Source organism: Sapajus apella, unplaced genomic scaffold, assembly GCF_009761245.1.
Source record: "Sapajus apella isolate SASKATOON/1434 unplaced genomic scaffold, GSC_monkey_1.0 scaffold1, whole genome shotgun sequence".
Lineage (NCBI taxonomy): Eukaryota > Metazoa > Chordata > Mammalia > Primates > Cebidae > Sapajus > Sapajus apella.
Genome location: NW_022436941.1, coordinates 49,360,913 through 49,384,960, shown reverse-complemented (window position 1 = coordinate 49,384,960; position 24,048 = coordinate 49,360,913). Strand labels below are relative to the sequence as shown.

General features: G+C 36.3%; 1 protein-coding gene across 3 annotated transcripts in view; it reads left to right on the top strand.

The window, feature by feature from the left end:
* The window catches only part of ADGRV1 (adhesion G protein-coupled receptor V1), a 565,868-nt gene that overhangs the window by 279,482 nt on the left and 262,338 nt on the right, over positions 1-24,048 (top strand). The window lies entirely within an intron of this gene.

Here is a 24,048-nt window from a genome sequence, read left to right as displayed (position 1 = left end):
ATAGATTCCTGTTGTCAAAGGAAGAATGACCTTTTCCCACTTCCTTGTGAGTTTCTTAAAAACTTCAGTTTTCTCCTTAATTATGCTGTTTTGATTTGTTTGATTTTGTACTGTGTTTCCCTCCAAATGGTAAGGGACATATTTAAAATTTCAACTTAATTAAAATATTTCTGCCAGGCACAGTGGCTCGTGCCTATAATCCCAGCACTTTGGGAGGTCGAGGTGGGCAAATCACTTGAGTTCAGGAGTTTGTGACCAGCCTGGCCAACAATGGTGAAACCCCTGTCTCTACTGAAAATACAAAATCAGCTGGGTATGCTGGCACATACATTTACATTATGTAAATAATTCCAGAGAGATAATGGGATTGTTAATAATATTCTTTTTGAGCTCCTATTATATTACAGAAACTTTAAGTATGCTACTTTAGTTTAATCTCACAATTGTGCTAACAGGAGACATTGGCATCCTCATTTTATACTAAATAAACTTAAATCTGCTCAAGATCCCATAACTATGAAACAGGGCTAAGATTTGAACCTATATGTGTCTTATTCTCTTTTAACCACTAAATTACAAACACGCATGTATAAAAATGTGTGTATGAATATGTATATCATATATACATGAATGTATGTCATGTAAAGTATCTGCTGTTTCACATTTTCCTGAAAATTGCTAAAGGCTTTAATCAGATAGATGGAATTTGAGCAATCAGAGGTGGAGGTTGCCTGTCACTGGGAAGAAAGCATTTTGAGCAAAGAAAACAGTGACACACCTTGGGTTTACGAAACTACAGGATATGTTTTAAAATACACCAAAGTAGGACACTGACTGACAAGTACCGTCTTTGAATGAGAGTGTTGTGGGGAAAGTTGAAAAGCAGATTCCAGTCAGCCTGTGTGAGGTTGTGAAAGCTTGGATTGGTAGTTGCGGCTTTACTTTCCAGGTTTAGATGATTTTTGTCAAGGAAGAGATATAAGATTTATCCTGGAGCCACCTCTCAGCTCAGCTTCTCTGAACATTGTGGAATTATTATACTAATTTGTACAAACTCATAACAATAGCAGCAACCATTTCAATATGTCAGCTTTCTGGAGAATATTGTCCATATGTCTGGATAGGTAAATAATCTCAAATTTCTCATCCTTTTAGTCTCCCATCAGTATAAATAAGCTTGCACTGAATAGTGGCCAGATTTTAGCAGTGTGCTTTCCTATTTAGTCCATTACTGATCGGTGACTGCCTTATATGATTCATGGTTCTGTCTGTGTACTTAGTATTGTAACATCCTCTGCTTTCACTCTTTGGGAAAACTTAACCTCTATCTGCTCAATGATGCATTCTTTTCTTCATACCTGGATTGTTTTGGAGTACATTTTAACAAAACCAGATCATGAAGGTAAATACCAATGTGAGAAGCTTCATTGGGCATCTCATCTTTCGTTGATAATTGATGGAATATTTTGTATTTCTTGCATCCTACCTCAGTACATGGCCAAGAAACTGCTGGACTCCACCTGTGCAATTTTTGAAAAGAAATTAAGTGATGCCTTCCAGGAAGGGTTTGCATTTGCTCATTATTTCTGGCTTAATCAAATTAAAGAAGAAGAATGAAAAACAGCTAACTCTAGAGCACCTGTAACCAGTGTTGCCGGAAATTATGACCCTGTTAGCTTGACATTTTTTTGTGTGTGGTGAAAGGTTCTAATTATTGGACTGTTAATAATATTATTTAAATCCTCATTAAATGTGCTACCATTGAAAGTTTGTGATTTTCTGATCACAAACCTTCATTAAAGTCTTAGAAAGTTTTTTTTTTAATCTTGTATTTTTCCACAAATTCCTGCCATTGAATAACTCAAGAAAGGTGAACTTTGGCCAGTGGATCAGAGCAAAGGATAAAGATTGGGTGATGCATATAAGGGATGGTCAGAGTTTGTAATAGTTTCCAGCTGTCTCAGTAGTATTAATGAAAGTACTAGAAAATAAATATGGAAAGATGATTAGAGATTGATTAGAAAGAAGAGTCATCAATACAGTGTGGGACTTTTTTTTTTTTAATACAAGGTCTTGTTCTGTTGGCCAGGCTGCAGTACAGTGGTGTGATCATAGATTATTGCAGCCCCAAACTCGTGGGCAGTCAAGTGGTCCTCCTGCCTCAGCTTCCTGAGTAGTTGGGACTATAGACTCAACTATTTTCTTTTTTTGTAGAGATGGGTCTTGCTTGCTGCTCAGGCTGGTCTCCACCTCCTGGCTTCAAGTGAACTGCCAGCTTCAGCCTCACAAAGTGTTGGGATTACAGGTGTGATCCACTGCACCCAGTCTGCTTTTCAGCTTGAAAATAAACCAATATTTATACTAAGGACTAAGCCAAAAGAAAAACTTCTAAATTTCATGTATGGTGGAAAATTGCAGATTTCCTCACAGATGTAAAGAGATTACCTTTACATTAATACGCTCACCTTCAAACAGAAAGTTATCTATAGATTTTAAGACTGAATTTGACATTTTGCTGTGCTGTATTTTAAAAGACAGACTTTTTGCCTTTCTGAAAGTAGTTTTCACAAAACTTTTCAGTGCTTTTTTGTATCTTTCTTGTTAATTTTGAAAGAAGAAAGGAAATATTGAATATTCTGCTGAAAAGGAAATATTGAATATTCTCTTGAGACCCATGCCTTTTACCTTTTTAATTCCTATTCCCTGATGTGGAGAGAAACTTGCTCACAGTCCCCTATACTGACAGAGCTGTAAATCTAACATACATCCAGATCATTTCAAAGCCCATTTTTTCTCACTACACATATGTCTATATATTTTTTCATGACAGCCTTTTAAATACGTTTCTCTATGATAATTCCCACTTTAAAATGTTGAGAAAGCTATTGTTCTGGATGGGGAAACTCCCTTTGTGCCCTGCAGGACCTTTGGATACACTCACCCCTTCCTGCTTAACCAGAATAAAGTGCTGAGTTCGCATTTCACATCTAGAAAATGAATACCTTTTCTTTTTCTAAAGGAACTTGGGCATATGGATTAAGGTAAAGGAAGATGAGAAACAACATCCAAAAATTCACATATTTTTAAGAAATAGCTAATAAGTTCTTAATAAAAATATAAATGATTTTTAACCTGAACATAATTGTGATTTCTAAATTTGAAAATTGTAGCAATGTCTTTAAAATAGTGTTGAATTTAAAACCTTCACTTTACAAAATGTCTGTGACCATATTATCTATTATGCTGTTAGTAACTAGAGATTTTTAAGTAAAAATAGCTTTTTTGGGTAGTAATATTTTCATCAAAATTACAGTGCAATAAGAAAAAAAATTCAATCTCTACCTTGAAAGTTTAGGCTCTGAACATAATCTTAGTGAGTATATCTATAAAACTGTTTGCCTCAATTATCTCTGAATTGATTTTGTTTGTCCAAAGACATGACTGTGAAGAATCATTATTCTTTCTACTGTGTTTTCAGATGAACCCTGACAGATCTTTCATGACAGATAATACTAAAAATTACATGTTCATCTGCGGGAACCAGAAGGAAGGGCCTTATCTTGCTTGTAACTCCTAGAATAGCTGCATGGTATTTCAGGCCATCGAAGAGGATTTTGTGCTGGAAGACAGCAAATATGTATCGGTCCTTAAATAACTATCTAATTTCATCTTTCTTCCTATTACTTCAGTAGGTATAAAATCAGTAGTGAGGTATGCAGAAAATGATGGCCTTTAGACTCCTAGTTAGTACTTTGAACATTTTCATTTTAAATAATGATTCTTTTGCAAACTGGTCACTCCTGTGATACATACTTCCCCTTCACAGCTTCTGAATATAATTAGAGTGATACTGGTACAATGCTGACTTTCTCCCCCACCTCCCAAATGTATTTGCATATGTGCAGACTATTCCTCCTTCTAACTGCTACTTCTCTGTTTTTTACTTCTTCAGCCTTTTACCTTCTCACACCCCCATTTCCTAACTCCCCAAGGCCATCATTCTCGCCCTGCATTTTGTTGCTAGCAGATATGTCCATGTGCATATCATCCTTCCACTCATGGGCCTGTGGCATGGAGAGGTGAGTTGCAATAACTAGACCTCTGCATTCCTGAGTGGAATGTGACAAGGCCTCTGCAGGGGTTGATGAGGGGTGGACCCCAATAAGCTGAAAGGTTGTGATGTGATAGTCAAGTCCTCTTCTCTTTTAGTCCTTAGTTTGTGCATCATAGCATTACTTCATTACTTCCCTCCTTGTCTCCTTTTATTGCCCATGTCAAGTTAGGAATCACACTCATAGAACTAAATTACCATCATGCACTTTAACATCACTGGCATTAACCAAATGGTTCTTATAAAGGATTATGGCCTTAGACTAGGATTTCTCAACTCAGGCACTATTGACATTTGGGACGAGATAACTTGTTGTGGGGACTGTCTTGTGTATTGTAGGATGTTTAGCAACATCCCTGCCCTCTACCCTGTAAATGCCAGTAGCACACTTCCCCTAAAACATTTTGCAAAAACTAAAAATGTCTCTAGACAACACCAAATGTCTCCTGGAGGCCAAAATTGCCTCCAAGTGAGAACCACTACTCTAGACAACCAATCTATTCTTTTCATCATTTTTTCCTGCACATTTTATGAAATGTATTCTGTTGTTTTTAATTTATAGAACAGTTATCTCCTTTGATTTTGGGATATTGATTTTACCACAGCTAGGTCATTAAATTGCTTCTGACTTCTTTTGTTTCATATTATGGTCTCTTGAAGAGCTGCCACTACATTTTTGCAGTATTGTTTTTGTGTGAGATATTGAAGAGACAGTGTTAGTGGTATATATCAGGCACCTATGACAATTAATTCCCTGGTTATGCTATTCATTGGAGAATATCTTGGTGATGGCTCTGCCCTCTTCCTTATGTGCTTTGTGACTCCAACCGAACTACCAATTTCAACCTTTTGTAAAAACTAGACCCCACATTGTCATGTTTTGTTTCACTGGCCCAAAGCATATTACAATAATTGTCTCGATTTAAGGTGACCAGTTATCTCTGCCTGCCTCAATCTGTCCTGGGTTTAGGACTGAAAGTTCTACATCTCAGTAAATCCTCCAGTCCCAAGCAATCCAGGAAAGTTGAACACCCTAACTGATATTTCCTTTTATTTCTTTGGCAACCAGAATAATGAATCCTGCTTTCATTCCTGTACAGTGGCCTGGGGAGTTTAGTGCAGGGGCACTAAGGTCCTGTGGTTTGAGTTTGGCCCACAGTTGTGGTATGTATGTTCTTACAGTATGCCTCCCATGGACCTCGCAGCCCCACATTGTTTTATATCTAGCTCCTCCACACATGTATATTAATAGTTCTGTACTTGATAACCTTTGATTTGCAACCGTTCATTTAAGGACCACTTCCAGTTTCATTTGGTGAAGAAAATCTTTAGCTCTGTGTAGATTTTTCACAAGACAGACTCATAGGTGTACTTGTTGTTTAAGATGTTTTTCTGTTATCATATAACATGAAATCAGCTTTCTGAAGCAATTAATAATCTCTTGGCAGTCTTTCTAAAGGTTTTCTTGTTCCCAGGTGATTAATTCAGAGACTTCTTAAAGTCTCAGGACTTTACAGGTGAAACAGATAGCAATCTGTTGGGTGTTGATTAAGGGTTGTTAAATTATCTTCTCCATACTTACATCTTCTCCATAATGATATGGAAATGCTCCAACTTCAGCTTAACTCCTTCAAATTAAAGTTTGCTTTACAAAAACTCCTGTTAAAGTGCAAATCTGAGGGAAATAACAAACCCATCACCATATAGTAAGTTATGGATCAAATGGTTATTACACAACCCTAGGTGAAATGTGACAAGCTTTGAGAGCAGATGGAAGGAAGCATTCTGAAACTTAATTTGTTTGGCACAAGGTGGGGACTGAAAGGTGACAGTTCTAAGCAGTTAAAATACTATGGAGATAAGGAGTGCTGGGAGAGGGGTTGAAAACAGAATATAAGGTTAGAGAAAGAGATAGAAATGACTGTCCTAATTTGTTCGGCCCTTTCTTTCTTAGCCTATTTTTTAAGGAGTTGTTTAATATTCAGATCTTGAGGCTGCTGCATGTAACATGAAGAAGAAGAGGGGGGAAGGTGGCAGTGTTGCTCCTTACTCACCCTCAGTATATGGAAGTGGCTTGATCAAGATCTCATTAACTCTAAAATATCCAATATTAATCCAATGATGCCTTCTCCTGATTTTAGAGTAGCAGGATTCATAGTTGTACTTAGAAGGCAGCAACAAAACTGTTGCTGACATAATCCATATTTTTTCTTATGGTGACAATGGACAAATTTATTGAACAGCATCAAGCACTTGCACCAACCTATTGTTCTGGAGGCTGGCTCTTGGCACTAAATTGCTGAAAGGAATTCTGATCATATTCTTACTAGTATTACCTAATAGTTAGAAGCCTTTATTTTCACTTTGAAGATGGTTCAAAAAATTATATTGAACACTCACTTCTGGTTGGTCTCTGGCTTCAGCTTCTCAAACTCTTCCTCTTCTGGCCAACTACCAACTGCTAGAGGTTGTCAGCTCACTACTGGGCTCACTTGTTTTCTGTCTCTACAGCAGTATTTAACAATGTACTTGGATGAGACGTGCCTGGAGAGTTTAATAAAAATGCAGATTCAAAGCCTCCACCCCAAACCTACTGAATCAGAATCTCCCCAGGAAATTGTATATTACAATTATAGAAATATTACTCCATACTTTCTCCATAATGATCTCATCATTAGCCATAGCATTAAGCTTTAACCATTTTTGCATACTTCATGACTTACAAACTTTTATCTCCACCATTAACCACTCTTTTAAGCTGTGTCTTATATACTCTGTTGCTCCTTGATAGCTCTTCTTGGATGTCTCACAGGTATCTCAAACTTAACATGTCCAGCTGGTGAGTTTAACATCCCCTTGAAAACCATTATTCCCGCAGTTTCCCGTATCTTAATAATTGGGGCCATCATTCACAGAATTTCTCAAGCATGATTCTTTCCTTCCTATATGTATATTCAGCCTACCAGCAAGACTTTAGTCTACCAGCACATTCTTTTAATTCTGCCTTTAAATTATGCCATGAGTTCCTCTGCTTTTTTCCAAATCCATCTACTACCTTTTGCCAAACATACCACATCTTATGTGACAACCGAAATAGTTTTTTAAACCGATCTGCCTGCTTTACCTCTTCTCTCTACCAGTTTGTTCTCTAGTTAGAAGCCAGTGTCATCTTTTAAAAATGACATGCATGTCCTCTATTGAAATGCTTTTACAGCTTCCACTGTTCAAGATCAATTCTACATCGGATTATGGCTGTTAAGACTGTGTATCACCAGCTCCAGTCCAGATCACCAATCTACTGCCCATACCACACTCACCCCACTTGGTTCACTGAAGGTGTCGTGTGCCTTGGAACTTTGTGGGTGCCTTGGTCTCTGCCTGGCATGCTCTTTTCCGCGATCCTTAGCTGTTTGTGTCAGAGGTTTCTTCTCTCACTTCAAGGATCAGGTTAAATGGCACCTTTTATGGAGGTCTATTTAATCCTTTCATCTCTCCAACAGACCGTATTCTCTTAGTTTGTTTTCCTGTTCGCTATAGTACTCAAGCATGTTGTCGTTCTTTATTCACATCTGTTTTCTCATGGATGATACACTCCACGAGGGCAGAAACCATGGCTGTTTTCATCACTGCTGTGCACTCCTTTTTGGCCGCAGGGCCTGACTAATGATAAGCAGTAAAAGCATATTTGTTATTAATTATTAAAGTTTTGTTTGTTTGTCTTTAATACAAGGCCAAGAATGTCTTCAGTGTAGGGCCAAGAAGTGTTTATATGGGAAACAGAATTTGGGTGAGATTTTATAATAAAAAATAAGACATTTGATAATGAAAGTATAAAGATGGCCGGGTGCGGTGGCTCATGCCTGTAATCCCAGCGCTTTGGGAGGCCGAGGCGGGTGGATCACGAGGTCAAGAGATTGAGACCATCCTGGTCAACATGGTGAAACCCCGTCTCTACTAAAAATACAAAAAATTACCTGGGCATGGTGGTGTGTGCCTATAATCCCAGCTACTCAGGAGGCTGAGGCAGGGGAATTGCCAGAACCCAGGAGGCGGAGGTTGCGGTGAGCCGAGATCGCGCCATTGCACTCCAGCCTGGGTAACAAGAGCGAAACTCCGTCTCAAAAAAAAAAAAAGAAAGTATAAACTTAAATGCTAAAATCTAACATGGAGTTGTAATCGTTTAACTCTACTGAATCTTGTCCCTCCTCTCTCATGCTTTCAGATAGGTTATGTGTAAATCTTCATCAACATTTACTAGCCAATGCTTACTTCCTTTAGCTGTAAAATTCACAATAGCATTTTTTACCACAGTTTTTTTAAGTCAGCATTCTAGACACAGTAATTTTTTTTTTATTTTATGTGGAAAATGAACAACACAGGGTTGACCTCAGATACACAGATAAAGTAGGCATTTCCCTACAGATACTGACTTGAGGGAGGTTATAAAAGCAAATAAAATGAAAAGTATTCTTTAATTCCTGTTTTTTTATTGGTCTGCCCAAAATTTCACCATTTTGAATATTGTCCTGCTCTGTTAAAATCATATATGCATAAAAGTGTCATTACAGTATTAAACTTCAAGGTGCATGAGATCTGCCATATCATATTTATGTTGACTAGTGGAATGGGGTAGCATTAAATAATTTTTTCCTCTAGAAGGAAGAGTGACCTGTAAGTGAAAACTGACTACCATGTAACTCTGTGATAGCATAATTTCATTTTTAAACAGAAAGGTTTATGTAGATTTCTGCCTCATTACTGAACTGTGAGCTTTTAAAAAGAAAAATGTTTTTGTTTTTTTTTTTTAACATCTGCATCATTAGGACATAAAATCATAGGTATTCATAAAATTGTATTAAAAATGGGTAACGAAAGCAAATATAAAATAGCAATCTCATCAGGTTAGCAAAAGTGTTTAAAAACAAAATAATATATTCTTGGCAAAAGTTGGAATGATACATTAAAACATACATAAATGTGCTTGTGGACTTTGGACGAGAAAAATGACTCTAATGGACCTTTGTTCTTTACAAATGGATAATGTATTTGATGTTGGATATCATATATCACTTGGTGTTTTTATCATTGTACTGCAGATTTGCTTAGTTGACTTTATATTAGTTGGCTTTGTTTTCTCCTTTCTTATCTAGCCATTTTCACCTTCTATGCTTGGCTTATTTTGGTTAAGTGGTACAAATATTGAGTAACAACTGTTGATGTTGGCATACTTTACACAACCCCTCTGTGGCCTTTCTCCTCATTACCTTATCTGACACTCCTCTCACTGTATTTTTATTATTTCTGCAAAACAGACTCTAGTGAAATATAGGAGCCATAGTGTGATCCTCTGTCTACTATTTTTCTCATAGTAGAAACTGTGGCTACATCTGGGATATCATTAGCAAGCTAAGTGCTGACTATCAAATCTTGGATTGTGGCCTTCTATGAGTCATGTGTCTTTTGAACAAGGTGTGTACAATGTTGGAAAGAAATCATAGCAAAGTCTACACTGGAGTGCCAACAAGTTTTTCAAAAAGAGTTGCCACACCCAAACAAGAGCAATTTTTTAAGACCTAAGATTAAACGTAATTAACATTTAATATACCCCCACTTTGTCCATTAAGTATTCATGAAAACTAACATTTTACCCATGTATATTACCAAGAGTGCTCAATTTAACTCTTGATCTTTCAAGTATTTGTCTTTATTAGATTTGTCTTCTCTGAAAAGAGACTTTTTAAAAAAATATTAATTGCTTTTCTATAGAGTAAATCTACTCTATGGAGGTTAATAGTTTAAATGAATTAACATCAGCATTGTGGTCTCTTAGGCCTCTCCTAATTATGGAGAAGACTCATTCAGGGAATGAGGAAGAGCTCAATGGTCTTCCTTGTACAGATCATTGTTTTCAGTACTAAAATATCCCCTTACGTATATATTCTTAAAGAGGGAATTGTACTTTTTTGTTGACAGTCTGTTACAGTAAGAGCGAAACTTCTTGGTAGATCTATCATCTAAAACAATACAGTATTAAAAATATGCAATTTTATTTTATCATTTTTTCACCTTTTTTGGTCAGATAAAAATAGGCGGTTTTAAATTATTATATAATTTTCCATGAAATTCTTTTGTGCACAATTTGTTACTAATACTCTTCCATGTACTTGAGAACACCATATCTAATGTATATCAAATTAAATGATGTTATAATACCGTTTGTTAATGTTTCATATGAGGATAGTTTCCCTAAATCAAACAGATAAGCCCTATCGAAAATGTGTACTGATACATTTGATAGAAAGCCTGTGGAAAAAGAGAGGGCTGATGGAGACCACGTTTCTTTCTTGCACACAAACAGTTATTCTCTTACTTGACTTTGCACGCATATTCCATACAGCTACAAAACCCTTGCCCATTCCAGCCTCTCACTGCTAAGCCCAGTTTGGTTGATTAGTCTTGCAGCTCATTATATTGATACACTAAGTTAGGTGTGATCAATCCTTAACCCCAAGGGGGAAAAAAGGAATCCCTTTCTTTGTTTGATTCCATATTTTTAGTATAGACTAAGATTGCTTTACCTATTTTAGCTTTTGAAAATAAATCATAAAGATGACTTTAGTTATTATACAGGTCAAATCATTTTGCAACTCACCTTTTCATTCCATGTTAGGTTTCTGAAATGTACACTAGCTGTGTGTAGGTCTGTTTTATGCATTTGAAAGGCTGTACTATTCTTCCCTGTATGAATGTCCTACTGTGTGTTTGTTCCTTCCTGTCTTGATGAATTCTGACTGATTTCCACCCTTTTGCTCTTACACATGGTGTTTCAGTGAGCCATACAGCACAGCAGTTAACAATATTGCCTCCAGAGCTGGATTGCTTGGGTTTGTGGTTCTACCACTGCTAATTACAGGACCTTGGCAAGTCATAAACCACAGTGCTCAGTTTACCCACCTATTAAATGAAGCATATTTTCTATAAGGTTGGCATATTATGAAGATAGTAATAAAAACACATGAAAGATTAAACAGTACTTGTCACATAAGAGATGCTGTACAAGTGTTAACTCTTCCATTTATTAACATGAACTTTTTACATGCCTCCTCGCATATAAATGTGACACATCTTCATGTGTAAATACCTAGAAGGGTGATTTCTGGGCCACAATATAAGGATACATTCAGGTTTACCCCCAAATTGTTAAATTGTTCTCTAAAGACATTGTAACAACTTATATTTCTACCAGTGTCATATAAATTATTGTTGATCCTCATCTTCCCCAACACTTGGTGTCGTCAGATATTTAACCATTTTTTAGTCTGTTGATTAATAGGGTTATCTCTCTGTTATTTTAATTGGCATTCCTTGATAAAGAGTAATGTTGAAAATCTTTTTGTAATTGGCCTTTGTTGGAATTCCGAATTAATATACTTTGTACAAAATAAAATGTATAATAGTGGATATGAGCATATGAAATTAAAAGGAAATTCACTTGTTACCTCTAGGAAGAAGGAGCAGGAATAGAATCGGAGAACAGGTTTATATGCATATGTAACAGTTCTTTTCTTTAAACAAGAAAGCTTGAAAATTTTTATTGTTTTAATTTGGAGGATGAGTAGCTATTTCTATTTTATATTATTTTGCTCTTTTCTTAATATTTTCAGTTTTTCATAGTTTTTTTAAAATACATAAATTTAGGTTTATTACCAAGCCAGCATTTAGATTTCCTTTTGATTAGACATACTTTTGTATTTCTCACTTTTTGTTTTGTATTGGTTTTCTTAGCTCTCAAGAGTTAGCAATAGATGTGAGTATGGAGATAGTTATGGGGGTGTTAGACAACACAAACTGAAAGGTAATATCTTAAAATAGCCTTTTATAAGATATCACCTTCTTATAGATGACTAATAGGTGATAGCAATATTCTAAATATCATTAAGAAAATTAGTATGTTTGGGGAAGTAAATTACTTATAGTAAATTTTAATTATAAAAATGTGGGATGGGTGTGGTGGCTCACACTTATAATCCCAGCACGTTGGGAGGCCGAGGTGGGCGGTTGGAAATTTGAGACCAGCCCGAGCAACATGGAGAAATCCTGTCTCTACTAAAAATACAAAGTTAGCTGGGCGTGATGGTACATGCCTGTAATTCCAGCTTCTCAAGAGGATGAGGCAGGAGAATCACTTGAACCTGGGAGGTGGAGGTTGTGGTGAGCCAATATTGTGTCCAGCCTGGGCAACAAGAGCAAAACTCTGTCTCAAAAAAAAAAAAAAAAGTATAAATGGTAAAATTAAAATAATAATAACATCTACTTTACAAAAAAAAAAAAAAACATGAAAAGTGTAATAGCAAAAATGAGAAATTTTTTCAGGTACTGATAATCATCACATCAATTATAGTGTGATGATAAATATCCTTTAGAATATCATATTTAAAATGGTTTACTACAAATTTAATGAAATCAATAAAATTTTACTTGGCTATAGCATAAAAGTACCTTTCCTTTCACTTTTAGAAGGATTTCTGTTTTAGGTAATATTATTAAAATAGGGTAAATATTACTGATAATGAAGGGAAGCTACTATCATAAACCCACCTGCTACGTTGCTTATCGATGTATATATGTAATCCTTAATTTGAGGAAGCAGTAATGTATTTATATACATGGGATAACCTCATCTAGGTAATTTTTCTTTAGTCTCTATTGAAAAGTAATGAGTTCAGAGTAGAAGATTCACCTTAAATTTTATCCTTTGGAATGTAAAGACTAAAGGATGAATTCTTTTGGAAAAACTGACTGGAACTCTTGATTCTAGTTTCAAGGGGAAGTGTTGTAGAATCTTTCATGGAATTAAAAAGTCGTTAGTGCAGATTTATCTACTTATTTTGCTTTGAAGTGCTCACCTCTTTCAATATTGAAAAATTTCATGTAAATGTGAGGTCACCTTTCTATCATATTTCTTAACATCTTTCATATAATAAACTTTTATTGAGAAACTTTCCAATTTTTTCTGTTCAAGTGCTTTCTGATTCAAATTGTCCAACATAGTTTTATAATTTATGAGACTGTTTCAGTGATATAAAGATAGAATAATATATAAAAATATGGTTTTCTTCATTTCCCAGATCCCAAAAAACAAAGTCTTATGTCATTCAGACCTGGCAATTTGAAAATGATAACCATTTGAAAATTAGGTAAATTGTGGATCCACTGATCAGATACATTTTTAAAAACTTTAATGAAGTAAAATGGAAAAACAAAGAAGAGTCATTTAAAGTGTATAATATGATAAGTTTTGACATATGTATGTACCAATAAAAATCATCAGCACAATCAAGGTAATGAGCATATTCCAAAAGTATTCTCTTACCCCTTTTAATCCTTCTCCCCCACTCCTCTGTCTCCAGTTAACCAAAGATGAGTTTGTATTTTCTTGAATTATGTATTTTTGTTAATGAAGCACATTTATTATACTGCAAAAGCAAATTCCAACCCGGTTTGTAATAGAATAATATACTAATTCTAAATGATTTTTCTATATTCATTCATGTCCTTCGGAAGTGTCGAAAACACAGCTTATTTCTATCTATAATCTTTAATCAAAACTTGCCCAATTGACTTTGGCTGTGGCCAAGATGGAGTAACGGGGCAGATGAATTGCAAGAGGGTTTGTCTATTAGTTATCTATTACTCTATAACAAATTATACCAAAACTTGGCCGCTTAAACAGTCATTTCTGAGGGTTGGGAATCTAGGAGTGGCTTTGCAAGGTAGTTTTGGCCTCTGCTGTTTTATGAGGTTACTGTCACTGTCAGTGAGGGATGAAGTTCGATGCTTGACTGAGGCTAGATAGTGTGTTTCTGAGATGACTTACTCGTCTGATGATTGGCTAAAGGCTCCAGCTCGCTGCTTAGGAAAAGGCTCCAGATTCTCACCCTTTGGGCTTTTTATAAGACTGTTAATGATAGTATCACCTTTCCCCAAAGTGAATACTGTGAGAGAAGAGCCACATTTTATTTGACAATCTGCTCTTAGAAGTCACATACCATGTCTTCTCTTCATATTTTATGGGTCACACACAACCACCCTAGTCTACCATGGGAGGGGACTACGCAAGAATATATCAGGAGGTGGGGATCCCTGGGGCCATCGCGAAGCCTGGCTGCTGAGGTATGTTTGGTTACACAAAGTCAAACTATTCAACAAGTTTTAAGGCTCTTGTGTAAATCAGCCCATAAAACCTATTTTAGCAGTATCCATTTACTTATAAGTTATGAGCTGACTACAAAATAGTTTTACAATTTATCAAATAATAATTTTTAAAGCACATATTACTTTCCTGCCATCAACTAAAGATAACCATGTTGCATTTATTTAAATGTACTGTATATTTCAATAACTGTTCAATCTGGTAGGTCTCATTCCTCTGCACTTTCTTTTTGGTATATATTTAAGTAGTTGGAACAAAGGAGAACCACCTTTATAAGTTAAACCTTCAGTGTGTTGTAAAAGAATCTGAATCTTATTTACTCATAAGGACTAATAATAAACATTAAGTTAAAGATTAGCTAATTCAACATTTATTTTTCCCATGCCCTGCAGTGACAAAAAGTTGTTCATTTTGGAGATTATTAATATGTTGTTCACACTGTTCAATGTATATCTAATATTTTAGGTATAAATATATTTTTAAAATTAATGTTGCTTTAAAACTGGTATGAGGATAAAGAGGATAACATTAAATCTCACAGACTTTCAGCATACTTTTAAAAGATACTCTAAAGCTAAATTATTATTTGTAGCTAAACCTTAATAAATACTCAAAATATGAATGGATGTTTTCACATATTAACAGTAAGAGAGAATGTGACTCAAAATAAGCACCCATTGCAAACAGTAAAAACTAAATTGAACGCAGCATCAAAAAATCTGGCAGTAAAATCACTGTGCCCCACCCTGTAGCACATACTGTTCCCAAGGCAGAGCAGCAAGCTCCAAAGCGTATGTTTTGGCAGAGGTTTTCATCATTCTCAAACCTTTTTCCAACTCCAAGATCTGTGTTCATTTTCATTATTTTTATGCCCATATCCCACTACCACATTCTCTGCTGTTACTTATCAGTTGATGACATTAGGATTACCTGCAGAATTGGATGTAATTTTAACTGCACCCAAAGCCAGAGCAGCATATAAAATGAGTGGTGAAATAGCTTGCCTTTGCTTAGTGAGTTGTGGGGATGGCTGGCTATGAGGTGGGAGGGACTGTATTTGTCTGCTAGCTGACAAAACTGAGCAGATTAATAAATTTTGACTGTTTTGCTCCCATGACAACAGTTTGTTTAGCTGATATTTCAGTACCTTGTTAAGAGCACAGCAGTCACCGACTCTGCAAGGCAGCACAGTGACTTCCCAAACTCCAGTGAGTTCCCTGAGTTTGACAGACATGTATTCACTCAAGCATGGACACAAGAAATAGCAGAGCGCAAGACACTGGATATCTATTTCTAACAGAATGAATATGGGACCTGGTTCATTCTTTACCTTCCACTTCTTCAAGATTATTTTTTATTAAATGAGGAATATCAATAGTAAGGAGCAATGTCTTATTTCCTAAGTCTGGTCCTTAAGTCAAAATGCTTTAATTAGATTAATTTTAGTCATTCATTACATTAATCAGTATTAAGTTTTGTTTTGTTTTGCTTTTGAGACAGGGTCTTGCTCTGTCACCTAGGCCAGAATGCAGTGGCATGATTATGGTTCATTGCACCCTCGACCTTCTGAGCTCAAGCAATCCTCCCACCTCACCCTCCTGAGCAGCTGTGACCACCAGCATGCACCACCATGTCTGGTTATTTTTTTTGTAGAGATGAGTCTTGCTGTGTTGCCCAGGTTGGTCTCCTGGGCTCAAGCGATCCTCATGCTTGAGTTTCTAAAATGGGCCAGGCAGCCATGTTCACAGTGGTAAACAAAAAAGGACACAGTCTCTGCTCTCTGAAAGGAAATAACTTGGCATTTGAGACAGTATGAAGGGATAAATAAACAGACTTTAGCTAGTGGTAAGCGTAACAGTGAAAATCTGTTAGAGAGTAATGGAACGGATGCAAGGTCAGAAAAGACATCACTGCGGGGCTGACGTGTGAATTGAGAAGAAAGGAAAATATCTAAGACAAAAAAAATCTAGGCAGAGAAAACAACAGGTGCAAAGGCCCAGAGGCTAGAAAAACCCTGGCATGCTTGAGCAACAAAGAGGACATTGTAGCTGGAGTTTAGGGAACAAGATGGGGAGTCTTAGAAAATGGGGTCAGGAGGTGGGCAGGGTCTTCACGTAGCACATCTTTAAAACTTAACCTTTTTTTTCTCTTTTTCTCAGTTAATACCTAGAATATCTGTCACCTTTTCAGCAAATTTCAAGATAGAAAACTAACTGATGAGAATGCTATTATTTAAGGCTACTTATGAGTTGAAATAGCTTCTAATTTGCTGATAATTTAACTTGCTGTCCTCCAGTTTGGGAGATAGCATGAAGCAGGGAGCGTACAATCAAAATTTGAGACATCTGTAAGCAAGCAGTCAGGAGTAGCACATCCAAAAGTATGGTCTTTATAGCTTTGTGAACTGCCTCTGTTAATTTTGTATGGACAGTTGAACTGAGAGTTGTTTATTTATAAACTTGTGTCATTTATTAGAATGAGATGTGCTCTGCTCTGTGTAGGAGTGCCAATGGCAGTGCAGATAAGTGCTGGAATTCCATTTTTAGAGGTCAGTGACTATCAAAATGATCAAGCTGACTGGATTTCACTGTAGTGGAAAATGTAAATTGTTGGACTGTGTTATTGTAATTTTTTAACTGTGATAAATTAGTTTAAATGCAATGTAGCTGAAGTTTCTTCCTCAGAAATTTCAGTCTAAGGAAATTTCTCTTTTTATGTTTATTGGTCTTACAAATTTAATCTGAGATGATCAGATTTTAAAATAAATAAATCTGATGTTAGGTGACCTTTCTTTTTTTGAGACAAGGTCTTGCTGTGTTGCTGGGGCTGGAGTGCAGTGGCACGATTACAGCTTACTGCAGCCTCAAACTCCTGTCTCAAAAGATTCTTCCATCTCAGCCTCCCAGCTAGGTGGGACTACAGGCATGTTCCACCATGCCCAGCTAATTTATTTTTGTATTATCTGTAGAAATGGGGTTTTACCATATTACCAAGGCTGATCTCAAAATCCTGAGCTCAAGCAATTGACCCACCTCAACCTCCCAAAAGTGCTGGAACTATAGGTGTGAGCCACCACACCTGGCTGATTTGTGATATATTATGTAAGCATTGAAGTTATTTCCTGAGAAATAAGTAGATAATAATTTGCATTGTAATAGGTAATATATGAGGCAAGTACACACCCATTCATCTAGCTTGGCCCCTGACAGCTATGCTTTATTCTATGGTTTAAATATATTTGTATTAGAAGTGAAACTATCATAAGAAAATAAATATCTCATGTGAATGAAAAAGTAAATACTATGATCTACACTCATGAAAAAGGCTATAAATATGTAGCATTATCATGAACTCCTTGTGCTTACACCGGCACAAAGCAGCATTAAATAGTCAAGAAAAGGCCTATCAGGGCTGGATGACAGAGTGTAGACCATGAAGTCCCACAAAGCACTGACCTGCAGGGACAGGTTGGGAAATTTGAACCCTTGCTTTAGGGAGTGATTCTTTCACATGTATTTGCTTCTGAAATAGCTATTTCTTATTGACTCATTGTTTGTTGTTTGCACGCATTATAAAGAGGAAAATGTCTCACCTTAGAGAAGCAGAATTGAATACAGAATGTCACTGAGCTAGCAGAAGGTTTAGCACATTGAATATATACTTACATGAAAATATAAATATGTAAATTTTAATTTTATAGATTAATTTAGCTCAAATAAAAAATAAGCTGTTGACAGAAAGGATAATGATTCATAGTTAATATTTATATGATTCAGTATTGAATTCAAGAGGTCTAGATTTTATACCCTTACCTACCACTTGTTAATTTTGTCCTTGTTTCACCAGCTATACAATTTGAATACTATAGTATTCCTTATTTAGAACAGTAACGTGTGGATGTAGATATATGTGTGTGTAATACACATATATTATAGAATTAAATTCATTATGTAAGGGGTCCTTCAAGTACTGCAAGCATTAACATAGCAAAACATCAGCACTTGACAAATACGAATTTCATTAATAATCATATTTTTTCTTTTTTGTGCCCCCAAAGAGTAGTTGGACATTTTGCATTCTACTATTTTAATATCATTCGGGACTAAATCAACTCTAAAATAAATATTTACGTCTATTTGCACACCTAGCTCTTCCTTTTCTGAGGGCTATCATTTTGCCTAGGAGGCCTTCTTTGCTTGGGTTAGCTATAATTAAGAGGCCAAGGAAATGTTTCCCTTCTGCTTGCCTTTAGAGTATGTGTGGGTGGGAACAATGTGCTCATGTAGCCTAACACCATAGGAGAGGGAACTGCAGATTCAGTGAACTTTCCAAACTCTGTAACAGTAGCAGATGGATAAGGTTTAGAGAGTGTTGTGCCCTGTCACCAGACCCTGCTCAGACTTTAGCCTGACTTTCCCAGATTTCAGAGTCTTTGCCTTTAGCCAGTTCCCTCCAGGCATGGGAGGATCTTAAAAGTAAGATGGAGGTTTTTCTAATGAACAAGATTGCTTGACGTGTCCACTAAGGAGCACTCTTCTTTTGTGTAAGCATGTGTAGTATTACTTTGGAAAGCGTTTGTTTCATTCTCATGGCACATTTATATGTATTAATCCCTGAAGGCACTATAAAGTTTAATATGAATTTTAAGTTCATTTTCTTCTGTCATGTTTGACTATTTGGTGCTGAAGATCTTTTGCAAACAAAGAGAAAATAATGGATAACACTTTCTGTTCGGAACCAGAACATGAGTCTCCAGTGACCTTAATTTTTATGCTTGGGCCAAAAAGTAGAAGATCCCAGCAATTCTGATCACCATTGTTTGGTCTTCAGTGCTCATACCATTTCCTTAGTTGGTTATTGTATTTTAGTTTAGCGCCTACATTTCAAATAAGTAGTAGAGATTCATTTTTAGTGCTTGATAAGCAGACAAGTTTCAGGCTTAATTCTCTTAGTCAGTCTTGAGTGATTGCTCTATCCTCACTTATACTGCAATGTTTTCCTTCTGAATAAACAGTTTCACAGCTTAATGTAGGGTAGTATTTTCAACATGCTTGATTTTCAAGCATGCGTGAATAAGTTTACATGCTAGAAACCGGCTGGGTATGGGGACTCATACCTGTAATCCCAGCAATTTGGGAGGCCAAGGAGGGAGGATCACTTTATGCCAGTAGTTAGAGACTAAGCCTACGAAACATAGTGACACCCTGTCTCTACAAACAATTTAAAAAATTAACCAGGTATGGTGGTGCATGCATGTAGTCCCACCTACTCAGGAAGGTGAAGTAAGAGGATCTCGTGTGCTCAGGGTTTGAAGCTGCAGTGAACCATGATCACACCACTGCACTCCAGCCTGGACAATAGAGTGAGACTGTGTCTCCAAAAAAATAAAATAAATGCTAAACACTGGTTGAAAGTAACAGGAGGAGCTGAGGATGTGTCACTCATTCTTGAAAATCATTTGTGGTTAAAGATTAAAACAGACTCTGCTGCTGTCTTTCTTATGTAAACATAAAGTCCAAGGGCCACACATGACAGAAAAAAATATCACTTAGCTTCTGTAAAACTTTAAAAATATTATTTCTTTAAATGTTTTCATGACCATATATTGTTTGCAAAGTAAATGAAACAGGTTAACTTACTGGATGCTTACTTTTAGCAGAAATAATAGTAGATAGCAAACTTGCTGATAGATGAATCACAGCTTTGCCTACCTGTACTGAGGATACACTGCTTAATCCTAGGCCAGTCTCAGACTTTTAGGATGGCATTTCTGGCCTCCAGTCTACTGAGGGAACTGACCATTCTGCATACCCCTCTGGGGTTATGTTTGCTCTCCACCTCATCTGGCCCTTAATGGGTAAACATCCCCTACCTGGCCAGAAGTAACAAAGCTGAAAAAACATGGCCAAATCTGGAAACCTGTTGTTAGTCTCCGTCTTCCTGTCAGAACAGCATTCAGATCATTTCCCAGGGTGTGAGTTCAGGCCACTATTCTTTGCTGGCCTTGACCTCAGTACCTGTCTTATAAATGGCTTTATGCTTTTCTCCCTCTGTCTCATCCCACCCTCTTTCTTTGTATCCTACCTCTAGTTGTTTTATCCACCAGACGCTTTTCATATTTCTCCCTTTTTGAATATATTTTTAGGCTTTCTCTAGACCTTGCTTGTCAACCTGCCATACCTTCCATACTCATACTCCATTCCTTCCACTCTTTCCACCTCAATCTGTTCTGCTTCACCTGAAGACTCTGACAAGAGTGAGGTCTTCCACTTGAGCCTGATGGGGCTTTGGCCAGCTGACATCCCCCATCACCTAATGGCCTTAGCTGCCTTGTCTCCTGTACACCTGGGATGACACCCGTTGCATCCAGTCCTTTGAGAGAAAGAATTCTTATAATAGATTTGTCTTAACTGATCCCTCAGATTTCCTTTCTCTGACTCAGACTCATCTGATCTTTGTTACTTTTTTTCAGCAAATTTCATGTTGAATATGCAAAATGACAAAGCAGAACATACTTATTTCATTTACAAGTTTAGTAAAGTTTTACTCTGACACCCCATTTTAGATGTCACTCCCATTATCTTGTTTAATCTGTTAACATGCAATAGAGACAATAATAAATAGAATGGAATAAATTTTACTAGCAGAAAGTAATAGTTGAGATTTTTCTGTCCATCCTCCATTCAGATAGAGATTTAAAAGTTCTCTTAAAGGGATTGTTTGTATGCCCAAACTTCTACTTATAGACCATTACTATTCTTTTTTTTTTTTTTTTTTTTTTAAATCTAGATCTGTGCTTCTGGTGTGTAACCGTGAATATAGGTTTGCACATCAAAACAAATAAATATATACCTTGTACTTTATGGGCAAAATCACCCTTGAAAATCCTTTATACTTTGCTTGATACCTCACAGAGTTTGTTTTGTTTTGCTATTCTGTTTGCTTAGGTTTTAAAAATTTAAATTGCCACAATTTAAAAATCAGAAAGTTTCAACAAAAATTCAGATTTCAAGTGTCAAAAATATTTTAAGATCTCTCAACAATGCTACCTGCCTTTCTTTGCCGCAGCTGTATGCTTGTGCAAAGGAGCAGCTGCCTCTTGGCATGGAAATGTGCTTGCTGCTGTGACACAATTAACCACTCACTTGCATTAGTTGCTGGGCTTTCTGGGCATGTGACTTGGTGCTTATTGTCTTAAAGGAGAAGCATAGTTGGAACGGAAGAGGTAAAGGCATAGACTTCCACCCAGAAATGCTTTTCTTTTAAAAGAAAATAATATATGCCCTCCACTCCCAAAATACAAAGAACAAAATAACAATCTTTCATAGTACCACCACCCAGAATAATTCATTGGTAATATTTTGGCTTATTTGTTTTCTGATTTTTTTCCCCTAGCTAATCCCATTTTTGTCCTGTAGAATTTTATATCTACATGCAGGGGTGAATTTCTTCCTTAAGAAGTCTCCCCCATTCTTAAAGATTTTACTACCTCTTTCCTCAAGAGATACAATCTTGGTTGTGTAAAGTCCAGTAGTTGTAGGCCTAGGGCATTAGACTTTCCCCAAATCAGAGACCCTCGTGGTTTCTAGTCAGGTCTCTCTTTGGCCACTAGGCCCAAGTCAAAAACATGGTTATCAGTTAATTTCATAGTGATTTAAATAGGATAAAGACACAGCTCTAAGTTCTTTAGCAGGTTAGTTTGTAAGTATTCATAAATATGGGGCATTTCAAGATAGATTCATCTTAGTCCTGACCTTACTTGGTTAGAGAGTTGTCAAGCCAACTTCAAGCCAATGGAAGAGAGATGTGAGTATAATCAAGTAAGCATTGGACCAAAGTTGCAAATTCAGCTGCCCTTCTTGTGTGGTGTCATATGCACAGTCCCAAGTTACACGTATGTTACCCCTAAACCTTTGTACTCAAGAGCCCTCCCCTTATGAGTGAATGTGAATCCTTTGACTTTTGCTCCAGCTACTTACATAATTGTCAACCTCTGATTTGTAATTGCTTTGCATGGATTAGCAACTCTATCATCTCAGGTGTTTAGGATGCAAATAGTTGTTTAAAATTTAGTACTTAGGTTCCTTTGGTTGCTCCCAAAGGAGAATTTAATAGTATGACTGTGACATATGTGTATATTAAAGTATAAAGTATTTTTTCAGTAGGATGAAGTATAGAACTCAATACTTTAGTATATAGTTGGTGTTCAACTGATGTGAATTTCTTCCTTTTTAAAAACATGCGCTATTCTAGCAATATCATGGATTAAATAGGATTCTAGTAGCTTCAGTTTGTGTTTTGTTCTAAATTTGATAAGTCATTATTAAATTTTGGTTTCTGGGTAGACGGTAGACTGTACTGAATAGTGGATGCTGGGGATAGTGGAAGCAAAGAGGAAAGTCCAGGTAAAAGATTGTAGTGATTTGAACTAAGAGATTAGTAGTGGGGAAGAGGTTTCAGGTTTGCACTGTATTTTGAAGGTAAAGCTAACAGGACTTACTGCTGTATTGGATATTGTGTGTAAGGAAAAGAAATGAGTTAAGGAAGAGCCCTGGGTTGAATCATTCAAGCTTTATTAATTTCTTTCCCTCAAGACACCAGTTATCCATGTTATTTTCTACCTTTAGGTAATCACCTTTGATCCATTTTCCATTATTCAGTGGCTTCTCTTTCTTCCTTTTCTGTCACCACCTACCTGTGGAAGGTTACAGATTATACCTGTTTTGTGAACTTTCTAACAGATTTTGAAATCCCTGTTCTTTCATCAAACTCTCCTGATTAACCAAAGACCAGACTGTTTCCACATAGTTTATTCAGTTGGAAGGAAGGGTTTTCATAGCTATTCTGTTCTCAACCCAGTTACATATGTTGCCTCCTTGCTGCGGTGTACTCACCCTTTATTCAGGCAATGCCTGTCTCCATTTATATATTTGCTCTGCAAGTCTTAATTCCATGTTTCAATATATGTGCATTGATATAAGTGTCCATCTTTGATTGTTGCACCATGAGGGCAATTGCTGCCTTACTCGTGCAATTAGGTTCTAAATATATCATTTTTAAGTGATGATAACATTTTGATTCCAATACAGTGGCTGTATGTGATAAGAACTTTAATCACATTTTCACCAGTAATTAGGCTCTTTATCACTCAAATTTAAAGTGATGGAATGGTATCTTTAGAACATCTGAATTTTTCAAAAAGCCTCTGCTTTCAGTTTTCAAGTGTTGGCCTCTTTACCAAACTGAGTTCACAAGCTCTCCATTTATGCCAGCATCATACCTTTACCATTCTGCCACATGCATCACATAATTCTTGATACTAGAAAGTCACTTTTGTGTTTGAAACTATTTGGAAAGGGGAAAAATCCCTTATTTTAAGAAAAATTGACATCTTATTGTAGTAATAAACCTGTAATTTTCATTGAGTTGGCTTCAATAATAGGTTTTTATAAACCATGTGTAGCAAAAAGAATTAATTTCCTTTGAGTGTCACCATGGACTTTTACAAACCAAGAATGATTTATTTGCTTTGTGTCTAAGATTAACCAACTTAAGAATGGAAAAATCCTATTAGATCATAAGAGACTGTTCCCTTCCCCACTGCAGGATTATGTGCTACAGTATATTTCCTAATCTCTGTTCTTTTTAATAACATTCTTCCTGTATTCATTTGAAAGTCATTACTCTAAAATATTTCCATGAAATTATAATATCATGCATGATT